The sequence below is a fragment of the Petaurus breviceps genome, unplaced genomic scaffold, assembly GCF_028583685.1.
Source record: "Petaurus breviceps papuanus isolate PSGF00001 unplaced genomic scaffold, PetGlider_PUasm1.0 90977, whole genome shotgun sequence".
Lineage (NCBI taxonomy): Eukaryota > Metazoa > Chordata > Mammalia > Diprotodontia > Petauridae > Petaurus > Petaurus breviceps.
Genome location: NW_027187391.1, coordinates 60,430,076 through 60,439,941, shown reverse-complemented (window position 1 = coordinate 60,439,941; position 9,866 = coordinate 60,430,076). Strand labels below are relative to the sequence as shown.

General features: G+C 38.0%; 1 protein-coding gene across 5 annotated transcripts in view; it reads left to right on the top strand.

The window, feature by feature from the left end:
• Positions 1–9,866, top strand: part of FUT9 (fucosyltransferase 9) — a 257,705-nt gene that overhangs the window by 185,797 nt on the left and 62,042 nt on the right. Inside the window, exon 1 of one of the 5 annotated variants that reach the window (XM_069077217.1) lies at positions 77–1,134. The exons of the other annotated variants lie outside the window; for them this stretch is intronic. The gene's annotated coding sequence lies outside the window, so the exon portion shown is untranslated. Of the gene's footprint in view, positions 1–76; positions 1,135–9,866 lie in introns of those variants that run through there. 5 annotated transcript variants of the gene reach the window in all.

Genomic DNA, 9,866 nt, shown 5'->3' with positions numbered 1-9,866 from the left:
AGAGAGAGAGAGAGAGAGAGAGAGAGAGAGAGAGAGAGAGAGAGAGAGAGAGAGAGAGAGAGAGAGAGAGAGAGCAGGTAGTTTCCTTCAATCTGCATTCAGACTCTCTGGATGGGGATATCCCTTTCCATCAGGAGTCTTTTGGAGCTGTCTTCTAACCTTGTATTATACAGCCATCTTTTTGTAGACAGTGATCATTGAAGCTACATACATTTTCAGGAGTCACTAAGAAGAAACCTAACCTTGAGATGAAGCTGACAAACCAATCATTCCTTCAGCCAAGTCCTACTACCTAAAGCAAATTGCTGCCTACCAGTACTGTTTGGGAAGAGCTAGACATATGTTTAGTTACATATGCCAGTATATCAGGCCCCTGTTTACTCTGCCCTTAACGTTACAAGCTACCATGTAGATTGCCCTTTATGAATATGTAGCCAAGTGGCAAATGTTCTTCTGTCTTTGTTTTACAAATGTTTGACTGTAAGGGTAAATATGGCCCCACAAAAGAAAGCCACAGGAAGGGAGCATAGACTCAAGACTGACTCTACCTCCTTTCCAAATTATCTTGTGTATAACTACTTGATATTTATTTCTATTTATTCCACTTCTTATTTATTCTGTGTATACTGACATAAGATCACCCTCTGAATATGAGCTCCTTGCAATTAGAGATTGTTTTGTTTTTTGTCCTAGCTTACAGCTCCTGGCCCACAGTAAGCCTGTAATAAGTGTTTTTTGATTGATTGCCTCATGTGTAAAAATAAGGAGGTTGAACTTTAAGCTCTAAGGTACTATGGATCTCTATATAAGAGGAAGGTAGAGGAGGGTTTTGTTTTTAACAAGTGAATGTTGGAATGTACATGTAAACACACATGTAGACAACATACACACATACAACACATGTGGAACACATGGAACATAAAGCTCTGCCTAACAGATGATTGGTCATTGTCTATTGCACAAATCAAGATAAAATCAATACCAAATGAATTTATTGGTGGGTAACAGATGTTTATCATATTAGTTTCTTCTCTTCTCTCTTCAATAAAAGCAATAAAAAACTTATTAAAACGTTTTTATTCCCATAATAGGACCAGAGACTGGGGCAAGTAATCTTTCACATGGAGAATTAAGGTAAATCGTGCCATTCCATGACAATAAGGAACAAAGACCTGACTAGTGGAAAGATATCAATTTGGGATTTTTCAATAAAATATTGGCAAGACTCTAGAAACTTAACTTTTTTTAACATTCACTTCTGCTAGTGTTCTATGAGAACATATCCCCAAGCCATCCCCTTTTAAAATACATGTGCCTGTCTGTCTACACATTACAGCAATATCTACTAAAAGAAAGGGATTGGTTTGTTGTTGTTGTGTTGGTGGTAGTGGTTTTGTTTCTGTATCACAGTGACTGGCACATAGTAGGTATTTAATAAAAAAAAGAAATTTCATTAGTCTAAGTACTCCCTGAATCAATGTAAGCAAACTCTGCAACCTTCAAGAGATGGGTTAATGGCTCTCTGGCCATAAATAGAGCATTCTTTCCAAGATAATTTCCTATAAACTTAGGGAGACTGCTCCTCAATAGAACAGCATATAAATCCATTGTTAGCTGCAAGTTTGTGTTTCACTGAAATGGCCTTTGAGAACTCAAGATAGCCTCAGCAAGTTCCATGATGGGGCATCAGAGTGTGACTTTCATGAAGAATAGCCATCTCTATCATAGGGTAAGAGTTAAAACTAGTGATACATGGTTTGGATTTCCTGGTTGTATGGAGTGGGAGTGAGAAGGCAGTTAGATTTAGTTCAAGCAAGAAAACATAAAAGTATTTTTTTTTCGCTTCCTGAAAACTCCCTTTTGTCTAAATATGACCAAACAGTATCTCAGCGTTTTGCTCAGTTAGCTTAGGCATACAGGGTTTCTTGTTAGGTGAGTGAGTTTATGGTGAATACTATGGCCTCAGGTCTTATTTATTGGTATACTTATTTAATTGGTATATTTATTGGTATATCTATATTGGTGAGTTATACATCTACTATCAACTGGCTTCCCCCCAAACGTTCTTCTTTTCTGATCTCATATTGAAAACAATGTTTAATTTTTGTTTTTGGTTGGGGTTAGAGGAGGAACTAAGTTTTTCTGTGTTACATTTGCATTTTAATTTATTCTTTTCTGAGATGTATTTCCTTTGGCTAGTCATGACCATCAGTTAATTGAAATCTGTCTCTCAATGATGTGCAATTCCATTTTTCTCCTTGCCCTTCTCACTGTTTTGTTATCTTCCTCAGATAGAAATGATTGAATTCCCAATTCTCCCTGAGGAGCAACTGCACTATGTTTATCTTTTATTTCTGTTTATCTTTGGGAACAGAAATTCCCTCAGTTGGATTCCCTATAGTACTTGCTTCACAAACCTCATTCCTGTGGCTAGTCTTCAATGTGAGGAGCCATAATAGGTTAAATTGAAAATGTTGCCTTCGATTAGATAGTTGCACTCATTTGATACCACATTTACTTCTAAATTTACTTTTTAAATTAGAGTTCAAAACACTTTTAAACTCCCATGTTGTACATCTTGATCATGTTCCTTGGAGAAATGTTCTAAAGGAAAAGGGAGTGGAGAAGGATAAAATAATTCCACTCCCTACCCTCAAGGTGAGTTACTGCAAATCCTAAACTCATAATTTCCTGACACTTTTTTGGAGTGTCTCCACAATCTGGTGTTTGTGGGCCTGTGTAGACTGATCCAATGTCTCCAGCTCATTATTGGAACACAGTGACATACTCACGGCCCATAAAAACATCTAATGAAGAGAAATCTGTTGTTCAGTTCTTTCATGTCGAACTCTTCATGACCCCATTTGGGTTTTTTTTGGCAAAGATACTGGAGTTATTTGCCATTCCCTTCTCTAGCCCATTTTACAGATGAGGAAACTGAGGAAAACTGGGTTAAATGATTTGCCCAGGGCTACACAGCTAGTAAGTACGTGAAGCCAGATTTGAACTCAGGAAGATGAGTCTTCCTGACTTCAGGACCAGCACTGTATCCACTGCACCACCTAGCTACTCTGAAGAGAAACTTACTCAATCATGAAAACATCAATCAGAATACAATGTTTATTCATGTTGTCAAGACCCTTCTATCTCTGCATCTGTGATAGCAATATGCCTAGTCAGAGAGTTCTGCTGGGCTTGCTTTGCAATGGACATTTCACCAAGCCTTCAGAGCCCTGACTATCCATTAGCTGGGTCTTTTTTTTCCCCTTAGGTAGCCAAAAATTAGTGTCACTGGTTCAAGTTCTAGGTTCCAAGAGCAAAAAAGTCCAAAGGACACATCCTCCCCTACCTCTAAAGAGAGAAACCAGACCAACCTAGATAAAACATGCTACTCTTACCCACAATGGGATAATTCAAGTTTTTTTAATCTGCCCCTCCCCCCCAAATTAAACAATTAAGAAAGTCATTTTAATTGTGGATATAGAGAAGGTAAATTGTCTTTAGAAGTTCAAATTATTTGATTTTTTGAAGAAAGGTCTATCTGCATTCAAGACTATGTGTCAAGCAAGATTCAAATAAAGAATTTCCCATGACATTCATTTTTCTTACCTTCTTCATCCCACATAGTAATCTCAGGACCAGAGATATTTCACCTTTCTGAATTATACATGTACTATCAATGGTGTGCCAGTTAGTACCAGCTCACAAGGCAATCGATAAATTTGCAGTGTGAGCATTGGCACCTAGGAAATCAGCAAATGCTACAAATCGGGGTTTTATTTATTTTTTTGTTGATTGTACAGACTTAAGAAAGTGATGGAAGATATAAATAATACCTCTTAAAATTAAAAATGTGTCATGTGTCCTTTTTTTCAGTGTTGTTAAACATTTACCAACACCACATGCTGTCCTTTTTGTAGAGAAATGAACATCAAGGAGTAGGATTAAGGACCTCTCAAATATGAAATACTTTAGGTTCATTTGCCTATTGAATCTTATCCCTCTAGAAATATTAATTCACTTAGTAAACATACATTAAGTGCCTAATGTGCACACATTTTTAAATTTTTATTTATTTTTTACTGAGGAAACAAAAACATACATTATTATATTTATATATATATATATATACAGATATATATGTGTGTGTGTGTATATATATATACATACATATATATGTGTGTGTGTGTGTGTGTGTGTGTGTGTGTGTGTATATGATATGTAGGCATCTAGGTGGCATGATGGATAGAGTGCCTGACCTGGAGTCAGGAAGACTTATCTTCCTGAGTTCAGCTGTGGCCTCAGACTGTTAACTAGCTGTGTGACCATAGGCAAGTCACTTAACCCTGTCTACCTCAGTTTCTTAACTATAAAATGAGCTAGAGAATGAAATAGCAAACCATTCCAGTATCTTTGTCAAGAAAGCCCCAAATGGGATCACAAAGAGTTAGACACAACTGAAACGACACAACAACAAATGTTGTATGTGTGTGTATACAATATTAATATATATTTAAAATTTTATATGCTCTTAAGATTACAATAAAATGATCAAGAGAGTAGGAAAAAAACTGGAAAGATGTATAAATAAGCATAGCATGAGGAAGAACCATGGGTCTAAATGAAGTGATATGAACAATCTAAAGGGTGAAAATTCAGTTTCATTAGGAAAGGAAAGGAGGAAACAGCACTTACATTGGACCTTCATCCCAAGACTTCCAGACTCCCGAGTCAGCCTTCTTTACATTGCCCCACATTATTTCTCTGAAAAAGATAGACAAACTTAATTTGGGAGTATGAAGAGCCACTAAACATGTTTTTAGTAGAGGAATACTTTTTCTCTGAGAATAATAATCATTACTGTCATTAATTCCTATTGGAAAGGATATAAAAATATATAAAAAATATAAAAAAAATAATAAGTGATTATTCTGTAACTCTACTCCCAATTTCAGTGATAGCTTAGAACTCAGGGTCTTAGTTTGGGATACAGTGAATTGGGGGGAGGCAGTGGGAAGAGAAACATTATATCTTTATTTTAATAAAATTAATTTACTGTGTGATCCTAGGTATTTCATATTATGCATTTAAAAAGAGAATGGGGTCTATAGACTTCACCAAAAAAACCCATAGAACCTTTGGACTATAAGCAAAATTCCCTTTTTGATCAGTATTCCTCTACATTTATGTTGTATCCTTCATTAGAATATAAGCTTCTTGAAGACAGCAACTCCCTCATTTTTCTTTCTGTATTGAACACAATACCCTGCACATAGTGGGGACTTAATAAATAAATGATTGTTAATTGATGTTTCAGGTAGATTCCTCAGGCAGATGCATGAGAGAGAGATGGGAGAGAGGATAGATGAGAAAGGAAGATGGATTTGGAGCCTTTTGCAATCAAATCAGGGTTTAGAGCTATAAAGTAGCTTAGAGATCAGCTCCTGTGTTTAACATTTGTTTTAGTGTAGATAAAAAGTAGAATATGTGTGAATGCAAGAGATATTGTGGAATTAAAATTGACTGGGCAAATGGTATGTGAGGTAAAGGAGCAGAAGTCCATATTAACTAGAAGGTCACACCTGGGTTACTGGGAAATAGTACTACCATGGACAGAAATAAACAAAACACTCTTGCCAAGCCTTATAGTCAGTCAGTCAATAAATATTTATTAAATTCCTATTATGTGTCAGACACTCCACCTAGGACTGCAAAAAGAGGCAAAATGACTGCCTGTCTTTCAGGAGCTTGGATTCTAATAAAGAAGACAACATGCAAACAACCATGTAAGTTTGTTGTTTAGTCAATTAGTCATCTTCAGTTCTTTATGATCATATCTGAGGTTTTCTTGGCAGTGATCCTGGAGTGGTTTGCCATTTCCTTCACCAGCTCATTTTATAGAAGAGGAAACTGAGGTTAATGGGGTTAAGTGACTTAGCCAGGGTCACATAGCTACTAAGTGTCTGAGATCAGATTTGAACTGAGGAAGATGGGTTCTCCTGATTCCAGGACCAGCACCTTATCCATTGCACCACTTAACTGTTCACATATAAGTTGTATGAAGGATAAATTAAAGGTCATCTCAGAGGAAAGACAGTAGTATTAAGGGAGAATAAGGAAAGGCTTCTTAGAGAAGGTTGGATTCTAGCTGAGACTTGAAGAAGGCCAAGCAAGCAAAGAGATGAATGTGAGGAGAGAAAGCATTCCAGGCTTGGGAGAGAGCTGTGAAAATGAAGGTAGGAGATGGAGCATCTTGTGTGAGGAACAGAAGGAGCCAATATTAGTGGATGATAAAGAATGTAGAAGGGCAGCTAAGTGGTACAGTGGATAGAATACCAAGCCTAGAATCTCGAAGACTCATCTTCCTGAGTTCAAGTCATACTTCAGACACTTACTGGGCAAGTCACTTAACGCTGCTTGCCTCAGTTTCCTCATATGAAAAATGAGGCAGAGAAGGAAATGGCGAAACATTCTAGTATCTTTGCTGGGAAAACCCCAAGTGAGGTCATGAAGAGACAGAAATAACCGAACAAAAACAAAAGAATGAAGAAAGTTGAGTATAAAAAGACTAGAAAAGGAAGGAGTCAAGTTATGAAGTGATGTAAAAGCCAACCAGAAGATTTTATATTCAATCCTGGAGGTAATAGGGAGCCATTGGAGTTGGGGGCGGGGGGGTGAGGCGCAGCACAATAAATGGTGAGAGTAGGGGTGACATGGTGAGAGCTGTACTTTAGAATAATCACTTTAGGGGCAGCGAGGTGGTGCAGTGAATAGAGCACCGGGCCCTGGAGTCAGGAGGACTTGAGTCAGATGCGGCCTCAGACACTTAACACTTACTAGCTGTGTGGCCTTGGGCAAATCACTTAACCCCAATTGCCTTGCCTTCCCCCCCTCCAAAAAGCAAAAAAAAAAAAAAAAAGAATCGTCACTTTGAAATCTCAGTGGAGGGTATACTGGAATTGGGAGAAATCTGAGGGAAGGAGACCCACTAGGAGGCCTTTGCTTTAGCCCAGGAGAGAGGTGATGCAGGCTTGCAAAAGAGTGGTGGCAATTTCAGAGGAGAGACTTCAAACCTCTTAAGTTTCATTCCTCTGGATGGAGGCACTTTCTAGAATCAGTGCAGGAAGGAAGAAATATCCATTCAAATAATTCAGGATGATAGCTCTGAAGCACTTTTCTAGTATCAAATGTCTGAATGTTAGAAATCTCCATTCTTTTCTCTTTTCTGTTTGATGGACTTTTTAACTTCATGCCCAAGATTTCATTATTGCAATCTATCTTTTTTTTTGTATCCCTCTGAAGGCTATAAAACCTGGCTGTCTCTTAACTTTTAATTTAGGGTTTTGTGGTAGCAGCTGAGGTGCCAGGTTGCACAGTTGGCCATAATTGCTTCCAGAGATATTTCTCTTACTTGGTGGGATGGATATATTTCTTCTTTTCAAGTGGATTATATGGAAGTACTTAGAATTTGTTACAGCCTTTCTTAGACATAGTCCAGGACTGATCATTGTCCTTCCCTACCAGCAAATACATCAAGAATTTCAGCCCAGTGCTAGACTACATCATATTGGGTCTTGATTTAATGTTTTGGTTTTTAAAAATTTTTTGTTTGGTTTGGGAAGAAAAGATCAGGAAGGAATGGTCATTCCTATCATCCTAAGGTATTTCTCTGAGGACTTTATAGTGCAATGGAAAGAGTATTGGATTTTTGACTCATAAGTAGGTCTTGAGTTCTAATCCTATCTCAACTACTTACTATATGACCTTGGCCAAGACATTTAAACCTGTGGTATTAGTGTACTCATTGGTAAAATAAAGGACTTGAACCAAATAGTCTCTACCAGCTCTACATCTCTGAGTCTTTGAAATATTTTAAATGATTTCTTAAAATGCATGTGAGTCAACAGTCTTTTATTAATATCTGCTTTGTGTACTGTATTAAGTGCTGGGGGACACAAAGGGCAAAACAGCCCCTGCTCACAGTCCAGCTGGGAAGACGACATTGCAAACAACTATATAAACACAAGAATATATATATATATATACACATAGGATAAATTTGAGGTAATCATTAAGGGTGCCAAATAACATGAGGCTAATTTAAAAAAATAAACTTAATTTAATATTAGGATCATAGATCTATAGCACAAAGAGGCCTTGGAAACCATATAGTCTACACCCCTCTCCCACATTTTACAGATCAGGAACTGAGGCTTAGAAAAGTTAAATAATTTTCCCTAAATCATTTAGGTAACTACCTGAGGTGAGATTTGAATCCAGGTCCTTTTTTCTCAGAGAGTCAATGTTCTTTGTACTGCCTTATTGGCCAGAACATTCTCTCATATCATCCAAATGATTTTTTCATCTCAAATTTGCAAGTAAAACATAAAAACAAAGGGTTCAAGAGTCAGGATTGTTTTCTTCCCCAACCAGTCTCTTTTGTGCGATCAATGGGAACCAATAAAAAAAGAAAGCAAAGCTAGATGTAGCAGTTTACTCTAAATAATTTTGGAAATGAAAGAAAGAAAAGCAACTGTCCCCCCACACTCTGCTACAGAAAGAAGTTGACAGTAGCCTCAGGTAGAGGATTTGAAAGGAACTTTTTCCCTATGTATTTCCTCCCAGCTCTCCTTAAGAGAAGTCTTGGGACATTTAATGTGAAATAGTTAATAAACACTGATGAATGTCTTGTTATACTTTTATAACATCTGTGTATTATATTGTTTTGCTTAGCGCCCGGCGCTGCGCTAAGCTGTAGAAATACAAAGAAAAGCAAAGGGTGGTCTCTGCTTTCAAGGAGTTCACAGTCTAATAGGGAAGACAATATGGATACAACTATATGCAAATAAGCTATATTCAGAATAAATGCAAAGTGATCAGCAGTGGGAAGTCTGGAAGAAATGAGAAACAAGTAAGCTTAACATGTTGTAAAGGAGTGAGTAAAGGAGAGCATATGGGTCAAAGTTAAAGTATATTCTCCTTCATACTTTTTCATAGTGTTGAGGTTTAGGGGTGCTGGGACCCTGAAATAGTGACACATAGGTCCTGCCCAAATGAATTCAACTGAAGTCTTCTTTCAGTCAAAAATAAAATTTATTAAAAATCTGCCTTATTGGCCAGACTTAAGGAATCTGAGCGTTTGTATCACTAATGCAGGTGGGCCAGGTTGAATCTGAGAACTTTAATGGACGCCTAGGTGGCTCTTATATCCATAAAGACTGTGAGAGGGATCCAGGAGTGGCCAAGTAGTCTGCGGTGACTGGGGGAGAGATCTAGGGAAGATCTTGATGAGAATGGCCAGTAGACTGGGGTGACCAGAGGAGGAATATAGGGAGGATCTTGATGGAAATGGTCAATAGGTGGAGAGACTATGAGGTAACAGAGAAGGGACAGACACTAGGGACCTGAACCCCTGTGACCAAGGGAGAAAGAGGTCTAGGTAGGATCTGGGGTAGGAAGTAGCTGGAGGCAATCAGGAGGTAACTGACCAAGGAGGCCTGGGCTAAGTTAAGAGTAACTGGGCTGGAGGATCATGAAAGGCCAGTTGAGGGGATTATAACCTCAGAGGAATGCCAGATCTAGTGGGAAGATTGGAGGAGAGTTCCAGGGGGTTCCCAGAGCCTGTACCCTATCAGTAGGATCCTGTAGTTAGAGCTGAAAGGGACCTCAGAAATCATCTTGTCTAACCCACTCATTTTATGGAGGAAGCTAGAGTCCTAAGGGAGTAATTTAATTTGCTGAGGTGATACCACACTCACCTAGAAAACACCAGAGGTAGTATTGGACTTCAAATCCTCTGACTCCAGAAACAACAATGTTTTCACTGTACCATGTCAAAAGGTAAATGTCATGGAAGAGGATAGATA